The sequence below is a fragment of the Denticeps clupeoides genome, unplaced genomic scaffold (assembly GCF_900700375.1).
Source record: "Denticeps clupeoides unplaced genomic scaffold, fDenClu1.1, whole genome shotgun sequence".
In the NCBI taxonomy this organism is placed as follows: domain Eukaryota; kingdom Metazoa; phylum Chordata; class Actinopteri; order Clupeiformes; family Denticipitidae; genus Denticeps; species Denticeps clupeoides.
In genome coordinates this window covers 22058-48137 of record NW_021629731.1, presented here as the reverse complement: position 1 = coordinate 48137, position 26080 = coordinate 22058, and the positions used below count along the sequence as shown (strand labels likewise).

The 26080-nt window shown below is 40.4% G+C and overlaps 34 non-coding genes across 34 annotated transcripts; 18 read left to right on the top strand and 16 right to left on the bottom strand.

Moving 5' to 3' along the window:
- Positions 1-210: 210 nt before the first annotated feature.
- Positions 211-283, bottom strand: trnaf-gaa (transfer RNA phenylalanine (anticodon GAA)). The gene has a single exon. It is a non-coding gene; the product is annotated as a tRNA-Phe (tRNA).
- Positions 284-394: 111 nt separating this feature from the next.
- trnad-guc (transfer RNA aspartic acid (anticodon GUC)) lies at positions 395-466 on the top strand. The gene has a single exon. It is a non-coding gene; the product is annotated as a tRNA-Asp (tRNA).
- Positions 467-1316: 850 nt separating this feature from the next.
- Positions 1317-1388, top strand: trnad-guc (transfer RNA aspartic acid (anticodon GUC)). Its single transcript has one exon. It is a non-coding gene; the product is annotated as a tRNA-Asp (tRNA).
- Positions 1389-2237: 849 nt separating this feature from the next.
- Positions 2238-2309, top strand: trnad-guc (transfer RNA aspartic acid (anticodon GUC)). The gene has a single exon. It is a non-coding gene; the product is annotated as a tRNA-Asp (tRNA).
- A 1367-nt stretch (positions 2310-3676) lies between these two features.
- Positions 3677-3749, bottom strand: trnaf-gaa (transfer RNA phenylalanine (anticodon GAA)). The gene has a single exon. It is a non-coding gene; the product is annotated as a tRNA-Phe (tRNA).
- A 112-nt stretch (positions 3750-3861) lies between these two features.
- trnad-guc (transfer RNA aspartic acid (anticodon GUC)) lies at positions 3862-3933 on the top strand. Its single transcript has one exon. It is a non-coding gene; the product is annotated as a tRNA-Asp (tRNA).
- A 1296-nt stretch (positions 3934-5229) lies between these two features.
- Positions 5230-5301, top strand: trnad-guc (transfer RNA aspartic acid (anticodon GUC)). Its single transcript has one exon. It is a non-coding gene; the product is annotated as a tRNA-Asp (tRNA).
- A 706-nt stretch (positions 5302-6007) lies between these two features.
- On the bottom strand, positions 6008-6080 carry trnaf-gaa (transfer RNA phenylalanine (anticodon GAA)). The gene has a single exon. It is a non-coding gene; the product is annotated as a tRNA-Phe (tRNA).
- An 889-nt stretch (positions 6081-6969) lies between these two features.
- trnaf-gaa (transfer RNA phenylalanine (anticodon GAA)) lies at positions 6970-7042 on the bottom strand. Its single transcript has one exon. It is a non-coding gene; the product is annotated as a tRNA-Phe (tRNA).
- A 111-nt stretch (positions 7043-7153) lies between these two features.
- trnad-guc (transfer RNA aspartic acid (anticodon GUC)) lies at positions 7154-7225 on the top strand. The gene has a single exon. It is a non-coding gene; the product is annotated as a tRNA-Asp (tRNA).
- A 706-nt stretch (positions 7226-7931) lies between these two features.
- Positions 7932-8004, bottom strand: trnaf-gaa (transfer RNA phenylalanine (anticodon GAA)). Its single transcript has one exon. It is a non-coding gene; the product is annotated as a tRNA-Phe (tRNA).
- An 890-nt stretch (positions 8005-8894) lies between these two features.
- trnaf-gaa (transfer RNA phenylalanine (anticodon GAA)) lies at positions 8895-8967 on the bottom strand. The gene has a single exon. It is a non-coding gene; the product is annotated as a tRNA-Phe (tRNA).
- Positions 8968-9078: 111 nt separating this feature from the next.
- On the top strand, positions 9079-9150 carry trnad-guc (transfer RNA aspartic acid (anticodon GUC)). The gene has a single exon. It is a non-coding gene; the product is annotated as a tRNA-Asp (tRNA).
- Positions 9151-9855: 705 nt separating this feature from the next.
- Positions 9856-9928, bottom strand: trnaf-gaa (transfer RNA phenylalanine (anticodon GAA)). Its single transcript has one exon. It is a non-coding gene; the product is annotated as a tRNA-Phe (tRNA).
- Positions 9929-10039: 111 nt separating this feature from the next.
- trnad-guc (transfer RNA aspartic acid (anticodon GUC)) lies at positions 10040-10111 on the top strand. Its single transcript has one exon. It is a non-coding gene; the product is annotated as a tRNA-Asp (tRNA).
- A 707-nt stretch (positions 10112-10818) lies between these two features.
- On the bottom strand, positions 10819-10891 carry trnaf-gaa (transfer RNA phenylalanine (anticodon GAA)). The gene has a single exon. It is a non-coding gene; the product is annotated as a tRNA-Phe (tRNA).
- Positions 10892-11576: 685 nt separating this feature from the next.
- trnad-guc (transfer RNA aspartic acid (anticodon GUC)) lies at positions 11577-11648 on the top strand. Its single transcript has one exon. It is a non-coding gene; the product is annotated as a tRNA-Asp (tRNA).
- A 1367-nt stretch (positions 11649-13015) lies between these two features.
- On the bottom strand, positions 13016-13088 carry trnaf-gaa (transfer RNA phenylalanine (anticodon GAA)). Its single transcript has one exon. It is a non-coding gene; the product is annotated as a tRNA-Phe (tRNA).
- A 111-nt stretch (positions 13089-13199) lies between these two features.
- Positions 13200-13271, top strand: trnad-guc (transfer RNA aspartic acid (anticodon GUC)). The gene has a single exon. It is a non-coding gene; the product is annotated as a tRNA-Asp (tRNA).
- Positions 13272-14383: 1112 nt separating this feature from the next.
- Positions 14384-14456, bottom strand: trnaf-gaa (transfer RNA phenylalanine (anticodon GAA)). The gene has a single exon. It is a non-coding gene; the product is annotated as a tRNA-Phe (tRNA).
- A 111-nt stretch (positions 14457-14567) lies between these two features.
- trnad-guc (transfer RNA aspartic acid (anticodon GUC)) lies at positions 14568-14639 on the top strand. Its single transcript has one exon. It is a non-coding gene; the product is annotated as a tRNA-Asp (tRNA).
- A 705-nt stretch (positions 14640-15344) lies between these two features.
- Positions 15345-15417, bottom strand: trnaf-gaa (transfer RNA phenylalanine (anticodon GAA)). The gene has a single exon. It is a non-coding gene; the product is annotated as a tRNA-Phe (tRNA).
- A 111-nt stretch (positions 15418-15528) lies between these two features.
- On the top strand, positions 15529-15600 carry trnad-guc (transfer RNA aspartic acid (anticodon GUC)). Its single transcript has one exon. It is a non-coding gene; the product is annotated as a tRNA-Asp (tRNA).
- A 706-nt stretch (positions 15601-16306) lies between these two features.
- On the bottom strand, positions 16307-16379 carry trnaf-gaa (transfer RNA phenylalanine (anticodon GAA)). Its single transcript has one exon. It is a non-coding gene; the product is annotated as a tRNA-Phe (tRNA).
- An 890-nt stretch (positions 16380-17269) lies between these two features.
- trnaf-gaa (transfer RNA phenylalanine (anticodon GAA)) lies at positions 17270-17342 on the bottom strand. The gene has a single exon. It is a non-coding gene; the product is annotated as a tRNA-Phe (tRNA).
- Positions 17343-18027: 685 nt separating this feature from the next.
- On the top strand, positions 18028-18099 carry trnad-guc (transfer RNA aspartic acid (anticodon GUC)). The gene has a single exon. It is a non-coding gene; the product is annotated as a tRNA-Asp (tRNA).
- Positions 18100-18396: 297 nt separating this feature from the next.
- trnaf-gaa (transfer RNA phenylalanine (anticodon GAA)) lies at positions 18397-18469 on the bottom strand. Its single transcript has one exon. It is a non-coding gene; the product is annotated as a tRNA-Phe (tRNA).
- A 1180-nt stretch (positions 18470-19649) lies between these two features.
- Positions 19650-19721, top strand: trnad-guc (transfer RNA aspartic acid (anticodon GUC)). Its single transcript has one exon. It is a non-coding gene; the product is annotated as a tRNA-Asp (tRNA).
- An 891-nt stretch (positions 19722-20612) lies between these two features.
- On the top strand, positions 20613-20684 carry trnad-guc (transfer RNA aspartic acid (anticodon GUC)). The gene has a single exon. It is a non-coding gene; the product is annotated as a tRNA-Asp (tRNA).
- A 706-nt stretch (positions 20685-21390) lies between these two features.
- trnaf-gaa (transfer RNA phenylalanine (anticodon GAA)) lies at positions 21391-21463 on the bottom strand. Its single transcript has one exon. It is a non-coding gene; the product is annotated as a tRNA-Phe (tRNA).
- A 1180-nt stretch (positions 21464-22643) lies between these two features.
- trnad-guc (transfer RNA aspartic acid (anticodon GUC)) lies at positions 22644-22716 on the top strand. Its single transcript has one exon. It is a non-coding gene; the product is annotated as a tRNA-Asp (tRNA).
- A 1855-nt stretch (positions 22717-24571) lies between these two features.
- trnad-guc (transfer RNA aspartic acid (anticodon GUC)) lies at positions 24572-24643 on the top strand. Its single transcript has one exon. It is a non-coding gene; the product is annotated as a tRNA-Asp (tRNA).
- A 706-nt stretch (positions 24644-25349) lies between these two features.
- Positions 25350-25422, bottom strand: trnaf-gaa (transfer RNA phenylalanine (anticodon GAA)). The gene has a single exon. It is a non-coding gene; the product is annotated as a tRNA-Phe (tRNA).
- A 112-nt stretch (positions 25423-25534) lies between these two features.
- trnad-guc (transfer RNA aspartic acid (anticodon GUC)) lies at positions 25535-25606 on the top strand. Its single transcript has one exon. It is a non-coding gene; the product is annotated as a tRNA-Asp (tRNA).
- Positions 25607-26080: the final 474 nt, after the last annotated feature.

Here is a 26080-nt window from a genome sequence, read left to right as displayed (position 1 = left end):
ATCAGTTTCTCCTTTGAGGTTTATGCTTTTTCCAGATAAAACCATTGATACAAGAATGCAGGCCTCTCTTGCCTTGGCACTTCAGGCCATTTGTTGGCCTTTTTGAGACCTGGTAATTGTTCTTGCCTGTGAGGGGGAGGTCAGTTTCCAGATAAAGCATAGGTCTTTGTTAACAAACCAAAAATTGCATTTACACAGTCCAAACAGCTTTGCCGAAACCCGGGATTGAACCAGGGACCTTTAGATCTTCAGTCTAACGCTCTCCCAACTGAGCTATTTCGGCTCACCCCTCATACCTACTATGAAATCAATCTAAATGTCACAAACCACTGTTGCAAGAAACAAACATGCTTGAAGTTCTAAAGACCTATGATAACAAGGAAGCAGGGCCAGCTCCTCGTTAGTATAGTGGTGAGTATCCCCGCCTGTCACGCGGGAGACCGGGGTTCGATTCCCCGACGGGGAGGCGATGCTTTTGTGTTTTTTATTTGCCATTAGAGATTACCTTGATCTCCATTAAAAAAAAAAATCATGTTTTTGAACACAATTAGATTTCTGTTTATGGAACCCAAAGGTTTATGCTTTTTCCAGATAAAACCATTGATACAAGAATGCAGGCCTCTCTTGTCTTGGCACTTCAGGCGTTTTTGTTGGCTTTTTTGAGACCTGGTAATTGTTCTTGCCTGTTTTTATGGAACTAATATATGTAAAATTGTTCCATTGTAACAAAAGAACCCAAAATAGACACAAAAAATAAATTATAGAGGGAAACAAAGAGAAAGAATAAGAAACAAACTCCAGTGAGGGAGGCCAGACCCTGGTAGAAGTAGAAAAGCTGAATGCAGGAACAATGTGAGAGTAGAACCCCCCGAGCAGTTGAGGGGGAAAGAGGCCTCTGTATGAGGTTTGAATCCTTTCTTTTATAATGGACGTTTATCTCACAGAAGTGTTGCAACTGATCAATCAGTTTCTCCTTTGAGGTTTATGCTTTTTCCAGATAAAACCATTGATACAAGAATGCAGGCCTCTCTTGTCTTGGCACTTAGGCCATTTGTTGGCCTTTTTGAGACCTGGTAATTGTTCTTGCCTGTGAGGGGGAGGTCAGTTTCCAGATAAAGCATAGGTCTTTGTTAACAAACCAAAAAATGCATTTACACAGTCCAAACAGCTTCAGTCTAACGCACTCCCAACTGAGCTATTTCGGCTCATACCTCATACCTACTATGAAATCAATCTAAATGTCACAAACCACTGTTGCAAGAAACAAACATGCTTGAAGTTCTAAAGACCTATGATAACAAAGAAGCAGGGCCAGCTCCTCGTTAGTATAGTGGTGAGTATCCCCGCCTGTCACGCGGGAGACCGGGGTTCGATTCCCCGACGGGGAGGCGATGCTCTTGTGTTTTTTATTTGCCATTAGAGATTACCTTGATCTCCATTAAAAAAAAAATAATGTTTTTGAACACAATTAGATTTCTGTTTATGGAACCCAAAGGTTTATGCTTTTTCCAGATAAAACCATTGATACAAGAATGCAGGCCTCTCTTGTCTTGGCACTTCAGGCCATTTTTTGGCTTTTTTGAGACCTGGTAATTGTTCTTGCCTGTTTTTATGGAACTAATATATGTAAAATTGTTCCATTGTAACAAAAGAACCCAAAATAGACACAAAAAATAAATTATAGAGGGAAACAAAGAGAAAGAATAAGAAACAAACTCCAGTGAGGGAGGCCAGACCCTGGTAGAAGTAGAAAAGCTGAATGCAGGAACAATGTGAGAGTAGAACCCCCCGAGCAGTTGAGGGGGAAAGATGCCTCTGTATGAGGTTTGAATCCTTTCTTTTATAATGGACGTTTATCTCACAGAAGTGTTGCAACTGATCAATCAGTTTCTCCTTTGAGGTTTATGCTTTTTCCAGATAAAACCATTGATACAAGAATGCAGGCCTCTCTTGCCTTGGCACTTCAGGCCATTTGTTGGCCTTTTTGAGACCTGGTAATTGTTCTTGCCTGTGAGGGGGAGGTCAGTTTCCAGATAAAGCATAGGTCTTTGTTAACAAACCAAAAAATGCATTTACACAGTCCAAACAGCTTCAGTCTAACGCTCTCCCAACTGAGCTATTTCGGCTCATACCTCATACCTACTATGAAATCAATCTAAATGTCACAAACCACTGTTGCAAGAAACAAACATGCTTGAAGTTCTAAAGACCTATGATAACAAAGAAGCAGGGCCAGCTCCTCGTTAGTATAGTGGTGAGTATCCCCGCCTGTCACGCGGGAGACCGGGGTTCGATTCCCCGACGGGGAGGCGATGCTCTTGTGTTTTTTATTTGCCATTAGAGATTACCTTGATCTCCATTAAAAAAAAAAAATCATGTTTTTGAACACAATTAGATTTCTGTTTATGGAACCCAAAGGTTTATGCTTTTTCCAGATAAAACCATTGATACAAGAATGCAGGCCTCTCTTGTCTTGGCACTTCAGGCCATTTGTTGGCTTTTTTGAGACCTGGTAATTGTTCTTGCCTGTGAGGAGGAGGTCAATTTCCAGATAAAGCGTAGGTCTTTAACAAACCAAAAATTGCATGTACACAGTCCAAAGAGCTTTGCCGAAACCCGGGATTGAACCAGGGATCTTTAGATCTTCAGTCTAACGCTCTCCCAACTGAGCTATTTCGGCTCATACCTTGTAGCCCTTTCACTTGGCACTAGGTGTTTATTCATGTACAAGGGCCTGCCTTCCACAGTTGGGTTTTTGCTCATGCCTAAACAGAAGATATTATCTGATATTGTGTGCTAAATAAGTGGATTGCTTATTAAATGAGGATTTGGCTTAATAAATTCAGTGAAGAAATATAATTTAGTAAGGCACAATTGACTTTAGTTCACATCTCAATTGACTATGAAATCAATCTAAATGTCACAAACCACTGTTGCAAGAAACAGACATTCTAGAGGGAAACAAAGAGAAACAATAAGAATCAAACTCCAGTGAGGAAGGACAGAGCCTGGAACAATAAGAAAAGACAAATGAATGAACAATGTGAGAGTAGTACCCGGACGGAGCCCTCTGAATGAGGTTTGAACTTGTTTTTTGAACTTATCTGATGTTAGATGAACATTAACAGTCATGGCACAATAGATTTTAAATGATTGAACAGGTTCTAGTTCATAAACACAATAAGAATTCTTTTTATGGAACTAAAATATGTAAAATGGTTCCATTATAACAAAAGAACCCAAAATAGACACAAAAAATAAATTATAGAGGGAAACAAAGAGAAAGAATAAGAAACAAACTCCAGTGAGGGAGGCCAGACCCTGGTAGAAGTAGAAAAGCTGAATGCAGGAACAATGTGAGAGTAGAACCCCCCGAGCAGTTGAGGGGGAAAGAGGCCTCTGTATGAGGTTTGAATCCTTTCTTTTATAATGGACGTTTATCTCACAGAAGTGTTGCAACTGATCAATCAGTTTCTCCTTTGAGGTTTATGCTTTTTCCAGATAAAACCATTGATACAAGAATGCAGGCCTCTCTTGCCTTGGCACTTCAGGCCATTTGTTGGCCTTTTTGAGACCTGGTAATTGTTCTTGCCTGTGAGGGGGAGGTCAGTTTCCAGATAAAGCATAGGTCTTTGTTAACAAACCAAAAATTGCATTTACACAGTCCAAACAGCTTTGCCGAAACCCGGGATTGAACCAGGGACCTTTAGATCTTCAGTCTAACGCTCTCCCAACTGAGCTATTTCGGCTCACCCCTCATACCTACTATGAAATCAATCTAAATGTCACAAACCACCTGTTGCAAGAAACAAACATGCTTGAAGTTCTATAGACCTATGATAACAAAGAAGCAGGGCCAGCTCCTCGTTAGTATAGTGGTGAGTATCCCCGCCTGTCACGCGGGAGACCGGGGTTCGATTCCCCGACGGGGAGGCGATGCTTTTGTGTTTTTTATTTGCCATTAGAGATTACCTTGATCTCCATTAAAAAAAAAAATCATGTTTTTGAACACAATTAGATTTCTGTTTATGGAACCCAAAGGTTTATGCTTTTTCCAGATAAAACCATTGATACAAGAATGCAGGCCTCTCTTGTCTTGGCACTTCAGGCGTTTTTGTTGGCTTTTTTGAGACCGGGTAATTGTTCTTGACTGTTTTTATGGAACTAATATATGTAAAATTGTTCCATTGTAACAAAAGAACCCAAAATAGACACAAAAAATAAATTATAGAGGGAAACAAAGAGAAAGAATAAGAAACAAACTCCAGTGAGGGAGGCCAGACCCTGGTAGAAGTAGAAAAGCTGAATGCAGGAACAATGTGAGAGTAGAACCCCCCGAGCAGTTGAGGGGGAAAGAGGCCTCTGTATGAGGTTTGAATCCTTTCTTTTATAATGGACGTTTATCTCACAGAAGTGTTGCAACTGATCAATCAGTTTGTCCTTTGAGGTTTATGCTTTTTCCAGATAAAACCATTGATACAAGAATGCAGGCCGCTCTTGTCTTGGCACTTCAGGCGTTTTTGTTGGCTTTTTTGAGACCTGGTAATTGTTCTTGCCTGTTTTTATGGAACTAATATATGTAAAATTGTTCCATTGTAACAAAAGAACCCAAAATAGACACAAAAAATAAATTATAGAGGGAAACAAAGAGAAAGAATTAGAAACAAACTCCAGTGAGGGAGGCCAGACCCTGGTAGAAGTAGAAAAGCTGAATGCAGGAACAATGTGAGAGTAGAACCCCCCGAGCAGTTGAGGGGGAAAGAGGCCTCTGTATGAGGTTTGAATCCTTTCTTTTATAATGGACGTTTATCTCACAGAAGTGTTGCAACTGATCAATCAGTTTCTCCTTTGAGGTTTATGCTTTTTCCAGATAAAACCATTGATACAAGAATGCAGGCCGCTCTTGTCTTGGCACTTCAGGCCATTTGTTGGCCTTTTTGAGACCTGGTAATTGTTCTTGCCTGTGAGGGGGAGGTCAGTTTCCAGATAAAGCATAGGTCTTTGTTAACAAACCAAAAATTACATTTACACAGTCCAAACAGCTTTGCCGAAACCCGGTATTGAACCAGGGACCTTTAGATCTTCAGTCTAACGCTCTCCCAACTGAGCTATTTCGGCTCATACCTCATACCTACTATGAAATCAATCTAAATGTCACAAACCACTGTTGCAAGAAACAAACATGCTTGAAGTTCTAAAGACCTATGATAACAAAGAAGCAGGGCCAGCTCCTCGTTAGTATAGTGGTGAGTATCCCCGCCTGTCACGCGGGAGACCGGGGTTCGATTCCCCGACGGGGAGGCGATGCTTTTGTGTTTTTTATTTGCCATTAGAGATTACCTTGATCTCCATTAAAAAAAAAAATCATGTTTTTGAACACAATTAGATTTCTGTTTATGGAACCCAAAGGTTTATGCTTTTTCCAGATAAAACCATTGATACAAGAATGCAGGCCTCTCTTGTCTTGGCACTTCAGGCGTTTTTGTTGGCTTTTTTGAGACCTGGTAATTGTTCTTGCCTGTTTTTATGGAACTAATATATGTAAAATTGTTCCATTGTAACAAAAGAACCCAAAATAGACACAAAAAATAAATTATAGAGGGAAACAAAGAGAAAGAATAAGAAACAAACTCCAGTGAGGGAGGCCAGACCCTGGTAGAAGTAGAAAAGCTGAATGCAGGAACAATGTGAGAGTAGAACCCCCCGAGCAGTTGAGGGGGAAAGAGGCCTCTGTATGAGGTTTGAATCCTTTCTTTTATAATGGACGTTTATCTCACAGAAGTGTTGCAACTGATCAATCAGTTTCTCCTTTGAGGTTTATGCTTTTTCCAGATAAAACCATTGATACAAGAATGCAGGCCGCTCTTGTCTTGGCACTTCAGGCCATTTGTTGGCCTTTTTGAGACCTGGTAATTGTTCTTGCCTGTGAGGGGGAGGTCAGTTTCCAGATAAAGCATAGGTCTTTGTTAACAAACCAAAAATTACATTTACACAGTCCAAACAGCTTTGCCGAAACCCGGGATTGAACCAGGGACCTTTAGATCTTCAGTCTAACGCTCTCCCAACTGAGCTATTTCGGCTCATACCTCATACCTACTATGAAATCAATCTAAATGTCACAAACCACTGTTGCAAGAAACAAACATGCTTGAAGTTCTAAAGACCTATGATAACAAAGAAGCAGGGCCAGCTCCTCGTTAGTATAGTGGTGAGTATCCCCGCCTGTCACGCGGGAGACCGTGGTTCGATTCCCCGACGGGGAGGCGATGCTTTTGTGTTTTTTATTTGCCATTAGAGATTACCTTGATCTCCATTAAAAAAAAAAATCATGTTTTTGAACACAATTAGATTTCTGTTTATGGAACCCAAAGGTTTATGCTTTTTCCAGATAAAACCATTGATACAAGAATGCAGGCCTCTCTTGTCTTGGCACTTCAGGCGTTTTTGTTGGCTTTTTTGAGACCTGGTAATTGTTCTTGCCTGTTTTTATGGAACTAATATATGTAAAATTGTTCCATTGTAACAAAAGAACCCAAAATAGACACAAAAAATAAATTATAGAGGGAAACAAAGAGAAAGAATAAGAAACAAACTCCAGTGAGGGAGGCCAGACCCTGGTAGAAGTAGAAAAGCTGAATGCAGGAACAATGTGAGAGTAGAACCCCCCGAGCAGTTGAGGGGGAAAGAGGCCTCTGTATGAGGTTTGAATCCTTTCTTTTATAATGGACGTTTATCTCACAGAAGTGTTGCAACTGATCAATCAGTTTCTCCTTTGAGGTTTATGCTTTTTCCAGATAAAACCATTGATACAAGAATGCAGGCCTCTCTTGTCTTGGCACTTCAGGCCATTTGTTGGCCTTTTTGAGACCTGGTAATTGTTCTTGCCTGTGAGGGGGAGGTCAGTTTCCAGATAAAGCATAGGTCTTTGTTAACAAACCAAAAATTGCATTTACACAGTCCAAACAGCTTTGCCGAAACCCGGGATTGAACCAGGGACCTTTAGATCTTCAGTCTAACGCTCTCCCAACTGAGCTATTTCGGCTCACCCCTCATACCTACTATGAAATCAATCTAAATGTCACAAACCACTGTTGCAAGAAACAAACATGCTTGAAGTTCTAAAGACCTATGATAACAAAGAAGCAGGGCCAGCTCCTCGTTAGTATAGTGGTGAGTATCCCCGCCTGTCACGCGGGAGACCGGGGTTCGATTCCCCGACGGGGAGGCGATGCTTTTGTGTTTTTTATTTGCCATTAGAGATTACCTTAATCTCCATTAAAAAAAAAAATCATGTTTTTGAACACAATTAGATTTCTGTTTATGGAACCCAAAGGTTTATGCTTTTTCCAGATAAAACCATTGATACAAGAATGCAGGCCTCTCTTGTCTTGGCACTTCAGGCGTTTTTGTTGGCTTTTTTGAGACCTGGTAATTGTTCTTGCCTGTTTTTATGGAACTAATATATGTAAAATTGTTCCATTGTAACAAAAGAACCCAAAATAGACACAAAAAATAAATTATAGAGGGAAACAAAGAGAAAGAATAAGAAACAAACTCCAGTGAGGGAGGCCAGACCCTGGTAGAAGTAGAAAAGCTGAATGCAGGAACAATGTGAGAGTAGAACCCCCCGAGCAGTTGAGGGGGAAAGAGGCCTCTGTATGAGGTTTGAATCCTTTCTTTTATAATGGACGTTTATCTCACAGAAGTGTTGCAACTGATCAATCAGTTTCTCCTTTGAGGTTTATGCTTTTTCCAGATAAAACCATTGATACAAGAATGCAGGCCGCTCTTGTCTTGGCACTTCAGGCCATTTGTTGGCCTTTTTGAGACCTGGTAATTGTTCTTGCCTGTGAGGGGGAGGTCAGTTTCCAGATAAAGCATAGGTCTTTGTTAACAAACCAAAAATTACATTTACACAGTCCAAACAGCTTTGCCGAAACCCGGGATTGAACCAGGGACCTTTAGATCTTCAGTCTAACGCTCTCCCAACTGAGCTATTTCGGCTCATACCTCATACCTACTATGAAATCAATCTAAATGTCACAAACCACTGTTGCAAGAAACAAACATGCTTGAAGTTCTAAAGACCTATGATAACAAAGAAGCAGGGCCAGCTCCTCGTTAGTATAGTGGTGAGTATCCCCGCCTGTCACGCGGGAGACCGTGGTTCGATTCCCCGACGGGGAGGCGATGCTTTTGTGTTTTTTATTTGCCATTAGAGATTACCTTGATCTCCATTAAAAAAAAAAAATCATGTTTTTGAACACAATTAGATTTCTGTTTATGGAACCCAAAGGTTTATGCTTTTTCCAGATAAAACCATTGATACAAGAATGCAGGCCTCTCTTGTCTTGGCACTTCAGGCGTTTTTGTTGGCTTTTTTGAGACCTGGTAATTGTTCTTGCCTGTTTTTATGGAACTAATATATGTAAAATTGTTCCATTGTAACAAAAGAACCCAAAATAGACACAAAAAATAAATTATAGAGGGAAACAAAGAGAAAGAATAAGAAACAAACTCCAGTGAGGGAGGCCAGACCCTGGGAGAAGTAGAAAAGCTGAATGCAGGAACAATGTGAGAGTAGAACCCCCCGAGCAGTTGAGGGGGAAAGAGGCCTCTGTATGAGGTTTGAATCCTTTCTTTTATAATGGACGTTTATCTCACAGAAGTGTTGCAACTGATCAATCAGTTTCTCCTTTGAGGTTTATGCTTTTTCCAGATAAAACCATTGATACAAGAATGCAGGCCTCTCTTGTCTTGGCACTTCAGGCCATTTGTTGGCCTTTTTGAGACCTGGTAATTGTTCTTGCCTGTGAGGGGGAGGTCAGTTTCCAGATAAAGCATAGGTCTTTGTTAACAAACCAAAAATTGCATTTACACAGTCCAAACAGCTTTGCCGAAACCCGGGATTGAACCAGGGACCTTTAGATCTTCAGTCTAACGCTCTCCCAACTGAGCTATTTCGGCTCACCCCTCATACCTACTATGAAATCAATCTAAATGTCACAAACCACTGTTGCAAGAAACAAACATGCTTGAAGTTCTAAAGACCTATGATAACAAAGAAGCAGGGCCAGCTCCTCGTTAGTATAGTGGTGAGTATCCCCGCCTGTCACGCGGGAGACCGGGGTTCGATTCCCCGACGGGGAGGCGATGCTTTTGTGTTTTTTATTTGCCATTAGAGATTACCTTAATCTCCATTAAAAAAAAAAATCATGTTTTTGAACACAATTAGATTTCTGTTTATGGAACCCAAAGGTTTATGCTTTTTCCAGATAAAACCATTGATACAAGAATGCAGGCCTCTCTTGTCTTGGCACTTCAGGCGTTTTTGTTGGCTTTTTTGAGACCTGGTAATTGTTCTTGCCTGTTTTTATGGAACTAATATATGTAAAATTGTTCCATTGTAACAAAAGAACCCAAAATAGACACAAAAATAAATTATAGAGGGAAACAAAGAGAAAGAATAAGAAACAAACTCCAGTGAGGGAGGCCAGACCCTGGTAGAAGTAGAAAAGCTGAATGCAGGAACAATGTGAGAGTAGAACCCCCCGAGCAGTTGAGGGGGAAAGAGGCCTCTGTATGAGGTTTTAATCCTTTCTTTTATAATGGACGTTTATCTCACAGAAGTGTTGCAACTGATCAATCAGTTTCTCCTTTGAGGTTTATGCTTTTTCCAGATAAAACCATTGATACAAGAATGCAGGCCGCTCTTGTGTTGGCACTTCAGGCCATTTGTTGGCCTTTTTGAGACCTGGTAATTGTTCTTGCCTGTGAGGGGGAGGTCAGTTTCCAGATAAAGCATAGGTCTTTGTTAACAAACCAAAAATTACATTTACACAGTCCAAACAGCTTTGCCGAAACCCGGGATTGAACCAGGGACCTTTAGATCTTCAGTCTAACGCTCTCCCAACTGAGCTATTTCGGCTCATACCTCATACCTACTATGAAATCAATCTAAATGTCACAAACCACTGTTGCAAGAAACAAACATGCTTGAAGTTCTAAAGACCTATGATAACAAAGAAGCAGGGCCAGCTCCTCGTTAGTATAGTGGTGAGTATCCCCGCCTGTCACGCGGGAGACCGGGGTTCGATTCCCCGACGGGGAGGCGATGCTTTTGTGTTTTTTATTTGCCATTAGAGATTACCTTGATCTCCATTAAAAAAAAAAAATCATGTTTTTGAACACAATTAGATTTCTGTTTATGGAACCCAAAGGTTTATGCTTTTTCCAGATAAAACCATTGATACAAGAATGCAGGCCTCTCTTGTCTTGGCACTTCAGGCGTTTTTGTTGGCTTTTTTGAGACCTGGTAATTGTTCTTGCCTGTTTTTATGGAACTAATATATGTAAAATTGTTCCATTGTAACAAAAGAACCCAAAATAGACACAAAAAATAAATTATAGAGGGAAACAAAGAGAAAGAATAAGAAACAAACTCCAGTGAGGGAGGCCAGACCCTGGTAGAAGTAGAAAAGCTGAATGCAGGAACAATGTGAGAGTAGAACCCCCCGAGCAGTTGAGGGGGAAAGAGGCCTCTGTATGAGGTTTGAATCCTTTCTTTTATAATGGACGTTTATCTCACAGAAGTGTTGCAACTGATCAATCAGTTTCTCCTTTGAGGTTTATGCTTTTTCCAGATAAAACCATTGATACAAGAATGCAGGCCTCTCTTGTCTTGGCACTTCAGGCCATTTGTTGGCCTTTTTGAGACCTGGTAATTGTTCTTGCCTGTGAGGGGGAGGTCAGTTTCCAGATAAAGCATAGGTCTTTGTTAACAAACCAAAAATTGCATTTACACAGTTCAAACATTTTTGCCGAAACCCGGGATTGAACCAGGGACCTTTAGATCTTCAGTCTAACGCTCTCCCAACTGAGCTATTTCGGCTCATACCTCATACCTACTATGAAATCAATCTAAATGTCACAAACCACTGTTGCAAGAAACAAACATGCTTGAAGTTCTAAAGACCTATGATAACAAAAGAACCCAAAATAGACACAAAAAAATAAATTATAGAGGGAAACAAAGAGAAAGAATAAGAAACAAACTCCAGTGAGGGAGGCCAGACCCTGGTAGAAGTAGAAAAGCTGAATGCAGGAACAATGTGAGAGTAGAACCCCCCGAGCAGTTGAGGGGGAAAGATGCCTCTGTATGAGGTTTGAATCCTTTCTTTTATAATGGACGTTTATCTCACAGAAGTGTTGCAACTGATCAATCAGTTTCTCCTTTGAGGTTTATGCTTTTTCCAGATAAAACCATTGATACAAGAATGCAGGCCTCTCTTGCCTTGGCACTTCAGGCCATTTGTTGGCCTTTTTGAGACCTGGTAATTGTTCTTGCCTGTGAGGGGGAGGTCAGTTTCCAGATAAAGCATAGGTCTTTGTTAACAAACCAAAAAATGCATTTACACAGTCCAAACAGCTTCAGTCTAACGCTCTCCCAACTGAGCTATTTCGGCTCATACCTCATACCTACTATGAAATCAATCTAAATGTCACAAACCACTGTTGCAAGAAACAAACATGCTTGAAGTTCTAAAGACCTATGATAACAAAGAAGCAGGGCCAGCTCCTCGTTAGTATAGTGGTGAGTATCCCCGCCTGTCACGCGGGAGACCGGGGTTCGATTCCCCGACGGGGAGGCGATGCTCTTGTGTTTTTTATTTGCCATTAGAGATTACCTTGATCTCCATTAAAAAAAAAAAATCATGTTTTTGAACACAATTAGATTTCTGTTTATGGAACCCAAAGGTTTATGCTTTTTCCAGATAAAACCATTGATACAAGAATGCAGGCCTCTCTTGTCTTGGCACTTCAGGCCATTTGTTGGCTTTTTTGAGACCTGGTAATTGTTCTTGCCTGTGAGGAGGAGGTCAATTTCCAGATAAAGCGTAGGTCTTTAACAAACCAAAAATTGCATGTACACAGTCCAAAGAGCTTTGCCGAAACCCGGGATTGAACCAGGGATCTTTAGATCTTCAGTCTAACGCTCTCCCAACTGAGCTATTTCGGCTCATACCTTGTAGCCCTTTCACTTGGCACTAGGTGTTTATTCATGTACAAGGGCCTGCCTTCCACAGTTGGGTTTTTGCTCATGCCTAAACAGAAGATATTATCTGATATTGTGTGCTAAATAAGTGGATTGCTTATTAAATGAGGATTTGGCTTAATAAATTCAGTGAAGAAATATAATTTAGTAAGGCACAATTGACTTTAGTTCACATCTCAATTGACTATGAAATCAATCTAAATGTCACAAACCACTGTTGCAAGAAACAGACATTCTAGAGGGAAACAAAGAGAAACAATAAGAATCAAACTCCAGTGAGGAAGGACAGAGCCTGGAACAATAAGAAAAGACAAATGAATGAACAATGTGAGAGTAGTACCCGGACGGAGCCCTCTGAATGAGGTTTGAACTTGTTTTTTGAACTTATCTGATGTTAGATGAACATTAACAGTCATGGCACAATAGATTTTAAATGATTGAACAGGTTCTAGTTCATAAACACAATAAGAATTCTTTTTATGGAACTAAAATATGTAAAATGGTTCCATTATAACAAAAGAACCCAAAATAGACACAAAAAATAAATTATAGAGGGAAACAAAGAGAAAGAATAAGAAACAAACTCCAGTGAGGGAGGCCAGACCCTGGTAGAAGTAGAAAAGCTGAATGCAGGAACAATGTGAGAGTAGAACCCCCCGAGCAGTTGAGGGGGAAAGAGGCCTCTGTATGAGGTTTGAATCCTTTCTTTTATAATGGACGTTTATCTCACAGAAGTGTTGCAACTGATCAATCAGTTTCTCCTTTGAGGTTTATGCTTTTTCCAGATAAAACCATTGATACAAGAATGCAGGCCTCTCTTGCCTTGGCACTTCAGGCCATTTGTTGGCCTTTTTGAGACCTGGTAATTGTTCTTGCCTGTGAGGGGGAGGTCAGTTTCCAGATAAAGCATAGGTCTTTGTTAACAAACCAAAAATTGCATTTACACAGTCCAAACAGCTTTGCCGAAACCCGGGATTGAACCAGGGACCTTTAGATCTTCAGTCTAACGCTCTCCCAACTGAGCTATTTCGGCTCACCCCTCATACCTACTATGAAATCAATCTAAATGTCACAAACCACCGTTGCAAGAAACAAACATGCTTGAAGTTCTATAGACCTATGATAACAAAGAAGCAGGGCCAGCTCCTCGTTAGTATAGTGGTGAGTATCCCCGCCTGTCACGCGGGAGACCGGGGTTCGATTCCCCGACGGGGAGGCGATGCTTTTGTGTTTTTTATTTGCCATTAGAGATTACCTTGATCTCCATTAAAAAAAAAAATCATGTTTTTGAACACAATTAGATTTCTGTTTATGGAACCCAAAGGTTTATGCTTTTTCCAGATAAAACCATTGATACAAGAATGCAGGCCTCTCTTGTCTTGGCACTTCAGGCGTTTTTGTTGGCTTTTTTGAGACCGGGTAATTGTTCTTGACTGTTTTTATGGAACTAATATATGTAAAATTGTTCCATTGTAACAAAAGAACCCAAAATAGACACAAAAAATAAATTATAGAGGGAAACAAAGAGAAAGAATAAGAAACAAACTCCAGTGAGGGAGGCCAGACCCTGGTAGAAGTAGAAAAGCTGAATGCAGGAACAATGTGAGAGTAGAACCCCCCGAGCAGTTGAGGGGGAAAGAGGCCTCTGTATGAGGTTTGAATCCTTTCTTTTATAATGGACGTTTATCTCACAGAAGTGTTGCAACTGATCAATCAGTTTCTCCTTTGAGGTTTATGCTTTTTCCAGATAAAACCATTGATACAAGAATGCAGGCCTCTCTTGTCTTGGCACTTCAGGCGTTTTTGTTGGCTTTTTTGAGACCTGGTAATTGTTCTTGCCTGTTTTTATGGAACTAATATATGTAAAATTGTTCCATTGTAACAAAAGAACCCAAAATAGACACAAAAAATAAATTATAGAGGGAAACAAAGAGAAAGAATAAGAAACAAACTCCAGTGAGGGAGGCCAGACCCTGGTAGAAGTAGAAAAGCTGAATGCAGGAACAATGTGAGAGTAGAACCCCCCGAGCAGTTGAGGGGGAAAGAGGCCTCTGTATGAGGTTTGAATCCTTTCTTTTATAATGGACGTTTATCTCACAGAAGTGTTGCAACTGATCAATCAGTTTCTCCTTTGAGGTTTATGCTTTTTCCAGATAAAACCATTGATACAAGAATGCAGGCCTCTCTTGTCTTGGCACTTCAGGCCATTTGTTGGCCTTTTTGAGACCTGGTAATTGTTCTTGCCTGTGAGGGGGAGGTCAGTTTCCAGATAAAGCATAGGTCTTTGTTAACAAACCAAAAATTGCATTTACACAGTCCAAACAGCTTTGCCGAAACCCGGGATTGAACCAGGGACCTTTAGATCTTCAGTCTAACGCTCTCCCAACTGAGCTATTTCGGCTCACCCCTCATACCTACTATGAAATCAATCTAAATGTCACAAACCACTGTTGCAAGAAACAAACATGCTTGAAGTTCTAAAGACCTATGATAACAAAGAAGCAGTGCCAGCTCCTCGTTAGTATAGTGGTGAGTATCCCCGCCTGTCACGCGGGAGACCGGGGTTCGATTCCCCGACGGGGAGGCGATGCTTTTGTGTTTTTTATTTGCCATTAGAGATTACCTTAATCTCCATTAAAAAAAAAAATCATGTTTTTGAACACAATTAGATTTCTGTTTATGGAACCCAAAGGTTTATGCTTTTTCCAGATAAAACCATTGATACAAGAATGCAGGCCTCTCTTGTCTTGGCACTTCAGGCGTTTTTGTTGGCTTTTTTGAGACCTGGTAATTGTTCTTGCCTGTTTTTATGGAACTAATATATGTAAAATTGTTCCATTGTAACAAAAGAACCCAAAATAGACACAAAAATAAATTATAGAGGGAAACAAAGAGAAAGAATAAGAAACAAACTCCAGTGAGGGAGGCCAGACCCTGGTAGAAGTAGAAAAGCTGAATGCAGGAACAATGTGAGAGTAGAACCCCCCGAGCAGTTGAGGGGGAAAGAGGCCTCTGTATGAGGTTTTAATCCTTTCTTTTATAATGGACGTTTATCTCACAGAAGTGTTGCAACTGATCAATCAGTTTCTCCTTTGAGGTTTATGCTTTTTCCAGATAAAACCATTGATACAAGAATGCAGGCCGCTCTTGTGTTGGCACTTCAGGCCATTTGTTGGCCTTTTTGAGACCTGGTAATTGTTCTTGCCTGTGAGGGGGAGGTCAGTTTCCAGATAAAGCATAGGTCTTTGTTAACAAACCAAAAATTACATTTACACAGTCCAAACAGCTTTGCCGAAACCCGGGATTGAACCAGGGACCTTTAGATCTTCAGTCTAACGCTCTCCCAACTGAGCTATTTCGGCTCATACGTCATACCTACTATGAAATCAATCTAAATGTCACAAACCACTGTTGCAAGAAACAAACATGCTTGAAGTTCTAAAGACCTATGATAACAAAGAAGCAGGGCCAGCTCCTCGTTAGTATAGTGGTGAGTATCCCCGCCTGTCACGCGGGAGACCGGGGTTCGATTCCCCGACGGGGAGGCGATGCTTTTGTGTTTTTTATTTGCCATTAGAGATTACCTTGATCTCCATTAAAAAAAAAAATAATGTTTTTGAACACAATTAGATTTCTGTTTATGGAACCCAAAGGTTTATGCTTTTTCCAGATAAAACCATTGATACAAGAATGCAGGCCTCTCTTGTCTTGGCACTTCAGGCGTTTTTGTTGGCTTTTTTGAGACCTGGTAATTGTTCTTGCCTGTTTTTATGGAACTAATATATGTAAAATTGTTCCATTGTAACAAAAGAACCCAAAATAGACACAAAAAATAAATTATAGAGGGAAACAAAGAGAAAGAATAAGAAACAAACTCCAGTGAGGGAGGCCAGACCCTGGTAGAAGTAGAAAAGCTGAATGCAGGAACAATGTGAGAGTAGAACCCCCCGAGCAGTTGAGGGGGAAAGAGGCCTCTGTATGAGGTTTGAATCCTTTCTTTTATAATGGACGTTTATCTCACAGAAGTGTTGCAACTGATCAATCAGTTTCTCCTTTGAGGTTTATGCTTTTTCCAGATAAAACCATTGATACAAGAATGCAGGCCGCTCTTGTCTTGGCACTTCAGGCCATTTGTTGGCCTTTTTGAGACCTGGTAATTGTTCTTGCCTGTGAGGGGGAGGTCAGTTTCCAGATAAAGCATAGGTCTTTGTTAACAAACCAAAAATTACATTTACACAGTCCAAACAGCTTTGCCGAAACCCGGGATTGAACCAGGGACCTTTAGATCTTCAGTCTAACGCTCTCCCAACTGAGCTATTTCGGCTCATACCTCATACCTACTATGAAATCAATCTAAATGTCACAAACCACTGTTGCAAGAAACAAACATGCTTGAAGTTCTAAAGACCTATGATAACAAAGAAGCAGGGCCAGCTACTCGTTAGTATAGTGGTGAGTATCCCCGCCTGTCACGCGGGAGACCGGGGTTCGATTCCCCGACGGGGAGGCGATGCTTTTGTGTTTTTTATTTGCCATTAGAGATTACCTTGATCTCCATTAAAAAAAAAAAATCATGTTTTTGAACACAATTAGATTTCTGTTTATGGAACCCAAAGGTTTATGCTTTTTCCAGATAAAACCATTGATACAAGAATGCAGGCCTCTCTTGTCTTGGCACTTCAGGCGTTTTTGTTGGCTTTTTTGAGACCTGGTAATTGTTCTTGCCTGTTTTTATGGAACTAATATATGTAAAATTGTTCCATTGTAACAAAAGAACCCAAAATAGACACAAAAAATAAATTATAGAGGGAAACAAAGAGAAAGAATAAGAAACAAACTCCAGTGAGGGAGGCCAGACCCTGGTAGAAGTAGAAAAGCTGAATGCAGGAACAATGTGAGAGTAGAACCCCCCGAGCAGTTGAGGGTGAAAGAGGCCTCTGTATGAGGTTTGAATCCTTTCTTTTATAATGGACGTTTATCTCACAGAAGTGTTGCAACTGATCAATCAGTTTCTCCTTTGAGGTTTATGCTTTTTCCAGATAAAACCATTGATACAAGAATGCAGGCCTCTCTTGTCTTGGCACTTCAGGCCATTTGTTGGCCTTTTTGAGACCTGGTAATTGTTCTTGCCTGTGAGGGGGAGGTCAGTTTCCAGATAAAGCATAGGTCTTTGTTAACAAACCAAAAATTGCATTTACACAGTTCAAACATTTTTGCCGAAACCCGGGATTGAACCAGGGACCTTTAGATCTTCAGTCTAACGCTCTCCCAACTGAGCTATTTCGGCTCATACCTCATACCTACTATGAAATCAATCTAAATGTCACAAACCACTGTTGCAAGAAACAAACATGCTTGAAGTTCTAAAGACCTATGATAACAAAAGAACCCAAAATAGACACAAAAAAATAAATTATAGAGGGAAACAAAGAGAAAGAATAAGAAACAAACTCCAGTGAGGGAGGCCAGACCCTGGTAGAAGTAGAAAAGCTGAATGCAGGAACAATGTGAGAGTAGAACCCCCCGAGCAGTTGAGGGGGAAAGATGCCTCTGTATGAGGTTTGAATCCTTTCTTTTATAATGGACGTTTATCTCACAGAAGTGTTGCAACTGATCAATCAGTTTCTCCTTTGAGGTTTATGCTTTTTCCAGATAAAACCATTGATACAAGAATGCAGGCCTCTCTTGCCTTGGCACTTCAGGCCATTTGTTGGCCTTTTTGAGACCTGGTAATTGTTCTTGCCTGTGAGGGGGAGGTCAGTTTCCAGATAAAGCATAGGTCTTTGTTAACAAACCAAAAAATGCATTTACACAGTCCAAACAGCTTCAGTCTAACGCTCTCCCAACTGAGCTATTTCGGCTCATACCTCATACCTACTATGAAATCAATCTAAATGTCACAAACCACTGTTGCAAGAAACAAACATGCTTGAAGTTCTAAAGACCTATGATAACAAAGAAGCAGGGTCAGCTCCTCGTTAGTATAGTGGTGAGTATCCCCGCCTGTCACGCGGGAGACCGGGGTTCGATTCCCCGACGGGGAGGCGATGCTCTTGTGTTTTTTATTTGCCATTAGAGATTACCTTGATCTCCATTAAAAAAAAAAATCATGTTTTTGAACACAATTAGATTTCTGTTTATGGAACCCAAAGGTTTATGCTTTTTTCAGATAAAACCATTGATACAAGAATGCAGGCCTCTCTTGTCTTGGCACTTCAGGCCATTTTTTGGCTTTTTTGAGACCTGGTAATTGTTCTTGCCTGTGAGGAGGAGGTCAATTTCCAGATAAAGCGTAGGTCTTTAACAAACCAAAAATTGCATGTACACAGTCCAAAGAGCTTTGCCGAAACCCGGGATTGAACCAGGGACCTTTAGATCTTCAGTCTAACGCTCTCCCAACTGAGCTATTTCGGCTCATACCTTGTAGCCCTTTCACTTGGCACTAGGTGTTTATTCATGTACAAGGGCCTGCCTTCCACAGTTGGGTTTTTGCTCATGCCTAAACAGAAGATATTATCTGATATTGTGTGCTAAATAAGTGGATTGCTTATTAAATGAGGATTTGGCTTAATAAATTCAGTGAAGAAATATAATTTAGTAAGGCACAATTGACTTTAGTTCACATCTCAATTGACTATGAAATCAATCTAAATGTCACAAACCACTGTTGCAAGAAACAGACATTCTAGAGGGAAACAAAGATAAACAATAAGAATCAAACTCCAGTGAGGAAGGACAGAGCCTGGAACAATAAGAAAAGACAAATGAATGAACAATGTGAGAGTAGTACCCGGATGGAGCCCTCTGAATGAGGTTTGAACTTGTTTTTTGAACTTATCCGATGTTAGATGGACATTAACAGTCATGGCACAATAGATTTTAAATGATTGAACAGGTTCTAGTTCATAAACACAATAAGAATTCTTTTTATGGAACTAATATATATAAAATGGTTCCATTATAACAAAAGAACCCAAAATAGACACAAAAAATAAATTATAGAGGGAAACAAAGAGAAAGAATAAGAAACAAACTCCAGTGAGGGAGGCCAGACCTTGGTAGAAGTAGAAAAGCTGAATGCAGGAACAATGTGAGAGTAGTACCCCCCGAGCAGTTGAGGGGGAAAGAGGCCTCTGAATGAAGTTTGAATCCTTTCTTTTATAATGGACGTTTATCTCACAGAAGTGTTGCAACTGATCAATCAGTTTCTCCTTTGAGGTTTATGCTTTTTCCAGATAAAACCCATGATACAAGAATGCAGGCCTCTCTTGTCTTGGCACTTCAGGCCATTTGTTGGCTTTTTTGAGACCTGGTAATTGTTCTTGCCTGTGAGGGGGAGGTCAGTTTCCAGATAAAGCATAGGTCTTTGTTAACAAACCAAAAATTGCATTTACACAGTCCAAACAGCTTTGCCGAAACCCTGGATTTCACCAGGGACCTTTAGATCTTCAGTCTAACGCTCTCCCAACTGAGCTATTTCGGCTCATACCTCATACCTACTATGAAATCAATCTAAATGTCACAAACCAGTGTTGCAAGAAACAAACATGCTTGAAGTTCTAAAGACCTATGATAACAAAGAAGCAGGGCCAGCTCCTCGTTAGTATAGTGGTGAGTATCCCCGCCTGTCACGCGGGAGACCGGGGTTCGATTCCCCGACGGGGAGGCGATGCTTTTGTGTTTTTTATTTGCCATTAGAGATTACCTTGATTTCCATTAAAAAAAAATAATCATGTTTTTGAACACAATTAGATTTCTGTTTATGGAACCCAAAGGTTTATGCTTTTTCCAGATAAAACCATTGATACAAGAATGCAGGCCTCTCTTGTCTTGGCACTTCAGGCGTTTTTGTTGGCTTTTTTGAGACCTGGTAATTGTTCTTGCCTGTTTTTATGGAACTAATATATGTAAAATTGTTCCATTGTAACAAAAGAACCCAAAATAGACACAAAAAATAAATTATAGAGGGAAACGAAGAGAAAGAATAAGAAACAAACTCCAGTGAGGGAGGCCAGACCCTGGTAGAAGTAGAAAAGCTGAATGCAGGAACAATGTGAGAGTAGAACCCCCCGAGCAGTTGAGGGGGAAAGAGGCCTCTGAATGAGGTTTGAATCCTTTCATTTATAATGGACGTTTATCTCACAGAAGTGTTGCAACTGATCAATAAGTTTCTCCTTTGAGGTTTATGCTTTTTCCAGATAAAACCAATGATACAAGAATGCAGGCCTCTCTTGTCTTGGCACTTCAGGCCATTTGTTGGCTTTTTTGAGACCTGGTAATTGTTCTTGCCTGTGAGGGGGAGGTCAGTTTCCAGATAAAGCATAGGTCTTTGTTAACAAACCAAAAATTGCATTTACACAGTCCAAACAGCTTTGCCGAAACCCTGGATTTCACCAGGGACCTTTAGATCTTCAGTCTAACGCTCTCCCAACTGAGCTATTTCGGCTCATACCTCATACCTACTATGAAATCAATCTAAATGTCACAAACCACTGTTGCAAGAAACAAACATGCTTGAAGTTCTAAAGACCTATGATAACAAAGAAGCAGGGCCAGCTCCTCGTTAGTATAGTGGTGAGTATCCCCGCCTGTCACGCGGGAGACCGGGGTTCGATTCCCCGACGGGGAGGCGATGCTTTTGTGTTTTTTATTTGCCATTAGAGATTACCTTGATCTCCATTAAAAAAAAAAATCATGTTTTTGAACACAATTAGATTTCTGTTTATGGAACCCAAAGGTTTATGCTTTTTCCAGATAAAACCATTGATACAAGAATGCAGGCCTCTCTTGTCTTGGCACTTCAGGCGTTTTTGTTGGCTTTTTTGAGACCTGGTAATTGTTCTTGCCTGTTTTTATGGAACTAATATATGTAAAATTGTTCCATTGTAACAAAAGAACCCAAAATAGACACAAAAAATAAATTATAGAGGGAAACAAAGAGAAAGAATAAGAAACAAACTCCAGTGAGGGAGGCCAGACCCTGGTAGAAGTAGAAAAGCTGAATGCAGGAACAATGTGAGAGTAGAACCCCCCGAGCAGTTGAGGGGGAAAGAGGCCTCTGTATGAGGTTTGAATCCTTTCTTTTATAATGGACGTTTATCTCACAGAAGTGTTGCAACTGATCAATCAGTTTCTCCTTTGAGGTTTATGCTTTTTCCAGATAAAACCATTGATACAAGAATGCAGGCCTCTCTTGTCTTGGCACTTCAGGCCATTTGTTGGCCTTTTTGAGACCTGGTAATTGTTCTTGCCTGTGAGGGGGAGGTCAGTTTCCAGATAAAGCATAGGTCTTTGTTAACAAACCAAAAATTGCATTTACACAGTTCAAACAGCTTTGCCGAAACCCGGGATTGAACCAGGGACCTTTAGATCTTCAGTCTAACGCTCTCCCAACTGAGCTATTTCGGCTCATACCTTGTAGCCCTTTCACTTGGCACTAGGTGTTTATTCATGTACAAGGGCCTGCCTTCCACAGTTGGGTTTTTGCTCATGCCTAAACAGAAGATACTATCTGATATTGTGTGCTAAATAAGTGGATTGCTTATTAAATGAGGATTTGGCTTAATAAATTCAGTGAAGAAATATAATTTAGTAAGGCACAATTGACTTTAGTTCACATCTCAATTGACTATGAAATCAATCTAAATGTCACAAACCACTGTTGCAAGAAACAGACATTCTAGAGGGAAACAAAGATAAACAATAAGAATCAAACTCCAGTGAGGAAGGACAGAGCCTGGAACAATAAGAAAAGACAAATGAATGAACAATGTGAGAGTAGTACCCGGATGGAGCCCTCTGAATGAGGTTTGAACTTGTTTTTTGAACTTATCCGATGTTAGATGGACATTAACAGTCATGGCACAATAGATTTTAAATGATTGAACAGGTTCTAGTTCATAAACACAATAAGAATTCTTTTTATGGAACTAATATATATAAAATGGTTCCATTATAACAAAAGAACCCAAAATAGACACAAAAAATAAATTATAGAGGGAAACAAAGAGAAAGAATAAGAAACAAACTCCAGTGAGGGAGGCCAGACCTTGGTAGAAGTAGAAAAGCTGAATGCAGGAACAATGTGAGAGTAGAACCCCCCGAGCAGTTGAGGGGGAAAGAGGCCTCTGAATGAAGTTTGAATCCTTTCTTTTATAATGGACGTTTATCTCACAGAAGTGTTGCAACTGATCAATCAGTTTCTCCTTTGAGGTTTATGCTTTTTCCAGATAAAACCCATGATACAAGAATGCAGGCCTCTCTTGTCTTGGCACTTCAGGCCATTTGTTGGCTTTTTTGAGACCTGGTAATTGTTCTTGCCTGTGAGGGGGAGGTCAGTTTCCAGATAAAGCATAGGTCTTTGTTAACAAACCAAAAATTGCATTTACACAGTCCAAACAGCTTTGCCGAAACCCTGGATTTCACCAGGGACCTTTAGATCTTCAGTCTAACGCTCTCCCAACTGAGCTATTTCGGCTCATACCTCATACCTACTATGAAATCAATCTAAATGTCACAAACCAGTGTTGCAAGAAACAAACATGCTTGAAGTTCTAAAGACCTATGATAACAAAGAAGCAGGGCCAGCTCCTCGTTAGTATAGTTGGTGAGTATCCCCGCCTGTCACGCGGGAGACCGGGGTTCGATTCCCCGACGGGGAGGCGATGCTTTTGTGTTTTTTATTTGCCATTAGAGATTACCTTGATTTCCATTAAAAAAAAAAAATCATGTTTTTGAACACAATTAGATTTCTGTTTATGGAACCCAAAGGTTTATGCTTTTTCCAGATAAAACCATTGATACAAGAATGCAGGCCTCTCTTGTCTTGGCACTTCAGGCGTTTTTGTTGGCTTTTTTGAGACCTGGTAATTGTTCTTGCCTGTTTTTATGGAACTAATATATGTAAAATTGTTCCATTGTAACAAAAGAACCCAAAATAGACACAAAAAATAAATTATAGAGGGAAACGAAGAGAAAGAATAAGAAACAAACTCCAGTGAGGGAGGCCAGACCCTGGTAGAAGTAGAAAAGCTGAATGCAGGAACAATGTGAGAGTAGAACCCCCCGAGCAGTTGAGGGGGAAAGAGGCCTCTGAATGAGGTTTGAATCCTTTCTTTTATAATGGACGTTTATCTCACAGAAGTGTTGCAACTGATCAATAAGTTTCTCCTTTGAGGTTTATGCTTTTTCCAGATAAAACCAATGATACAAGAATGCAGGCCTCTCTTGTCTTGGCACTTCAGGCCATTTGTTGGCTTTTTTGAGACCTGGTAATTGTTCTTGCCTGTGAGGGGGAGGTCAGTTTCCAGATAAAGCATAGGTCTTTGTTAACAAACCAAAAATTGCATTTACACAGTCCAAACAGCTTTGCCGAAACCCTGGATTTCACCAGGGACCTTTAGATCTTCAGTCTAACGCTCTCCCAACTGAGCTATTTCGGCTCATACCTCATACCTACTATGAAATCAATCTAAATGTCACAAACCACTGTTGCAAGAAACAAACATGCTTGAAGTTCTAAAGACCTATGATAACAAAGAAGCAGGGCCAGCTCCTCGTTAGTATAGTGGTGAGTATCCCCGCCTGTCACGCGGGAGACCGGGGTTCGATTCCCCTGTCGGGGAGGCGATGCTTTTGTGTTTTTTATTTGCCATTAGAGATTACCTTGATCTCCATTAAAAAAAAAAAATCATGTTTTTGAACACAATTAGATTTCTGTTTATGGAACCCAAAGGTTTATGCTTTTTCCAGATAAAACCATTGATACAAGAATGCAGGCCTCTCTTGTCTTGGCACTTCAGGCGTTTTTGTTGGCTTTTTTGAGACCTGGTAATTGTTCTTGCCTGTTTTTATGGAACTAATATATGTAAAATTGTTCCATTGTAACAAAAGAACCCAAAATAGACACAAAAAATAAATTATAGAGGGAAACGAAGAGAAAGAATAAGAAACAAACTCCAGTGAGGGAGGCCAGACCCTGGTAGAAGTAGAAAAGCTGAATGCAGGAACAATGTGAGAGTAGAACCCCCCGAGCAGTTGAGGGGGAAAGAGGCCTCTGAATGAGGTTTGAATCCTTTCTTTTATAATGGACGTTTATCTCACAGAAGTGTTGCAACTGATCAATCAGTTTCTCCTTTGAGGTTTATGCTTTTTCCAGATAAAACCAATGATACAAGAATGCAGGCCTCTCTTGTCTTGGCACTTCAGGCCATTTGTTGGCCTTTTTGAGACCTGGTAATTGTTCTTGCCTGTGAGGGGGAGGTCAGTTTCCAGATAAAGCATAGGTCTTTGTTAACAAACCAAAAATTGCATTTACACAGTCCAAACAGCTTTGCCGAAACCCTGGATTTCACCAGGGACCTTTAGATCTTCAGTCTAACGCTCTCCCAACTGAGCTATTTCGGCTCATACCTCATACCTACTATGAAATCAATCTAAATGTCACAAACCACTGTTGCAAGAAACAAACATGCTTGAAGTTCTAAAGACCTATGATAACAAAGAAGCAGGGCCAGCTCCTCGTTAGTATAGTGGTGAGTATCCCCGCCTGTCACGCGGGAGACCGGGGTTCGATTCCCCGACGGGGAGGCGATGCTTTTGTGTTTTTTATTTGCCATTAGAGATTACCTTGATCTCCATTAAAAAAAAAAATCATGTTTTTGAACACAATTAGATTTCTGTTTATGGAACCCAAAGGTTTATGCTTTTTCCAGATAAAACCATTGATACAAGAATGCAGGCCTCTCTTGTCTTGGCACTTCAGGCGTTTTTTTTGGCTTTTTTGAGACCTGGTAATTGTTCTTGCCTGTTTTTATGGAACTAATATATGTAAAATTGTTCCATTGTAACAAAAGAACCCAAAATAGACACAAAAAATAAATTATAGAGGGAAACAAAGAGAAAGAATAAGAAACAAACTCCAGTGAGGGAGGCCAGACCCTGGTAGAAGTAGAAAAGCTGAATGCAGGAACAATGTGAGAGTAGAACCCCCCGAGCAGTTGAGGGGGAAAGAGGCCTCTGTATGAGGTTTGAATCCTTTCTTTTATAATGGACGTTTATCTCACAGAAGTGTTGCAACTGATCAATCAGTTTCTCCTTTGAGGTTTATGCTTTTTCCAGATAAAACCATTGATACAAGAATGCAGGCCGCTCTTGTCTTGGCACTTCAGGCCATTTGTTGGCCTTTTTGAGACCTGGTAATTGTTCTTGCCTGTGAGGGGGAGGTCAGTTTCCAGATAAAGCATAGGTCTTTGTTAACAAACCAAAAATTGCATTTACACAGTCCAAACAGCTTTGCCGAAACCCGGGATTGAACCAGGGACCTTTAGATCTTCAGTCTAACGCTCTCCCAACTGAGCTATTTCGGCTCATACCCTCATACCTACTATGAAATCAATCTAAATGTCACAAACCACTGTTGCAAGAAACAAACATGCTTGAAGTTCTAAAGACCTATGATAACAAAGAAGCAGGGCCAGCTCCTCGTTAGTATAGTGGTGAGTATCCCCGCCTGTCACGCGGGAGACCGGGGTTCGATTCCCCGACGGGGAGGCGATGCTCTTGTGTTTTTTATTTGCCATTAGAGATTACCTTGATCTCCATTAAAAAAAAAATCATGTTTTTGAACACAATTAGATTTCTAATTATGGAACCCAAAGGTTTATGCTTTTTCCAGATAAAACCATTGATACAAGAATGCAGGCCTCTCTTGTCTTGGCACTTCAGGCAATTTTTTGGCTTTTTTGAGACCTGGTAATTGTTCTTGCCTGTTTTTATGGAACTAATATATGTAAAATTGTTCCATTGTAACAAAAGAACCCAAAATAGACACAAAAAATAAATTATAGAGGGAAACAAAGAGAAAGAATAAGAAACAAACTCCAGTGAGGGAGGCCAGACCCTGGTAGAAGTAGAAAAGCTGAATGCAGGAACAATGTGAGAGTAGAACCCCCCGAGCAGTTGAGGGGGAAAGAGGCCTCTGTATGAGGTTTGAATCCTTTCTTTTATAATGGACGTTTATCTCAC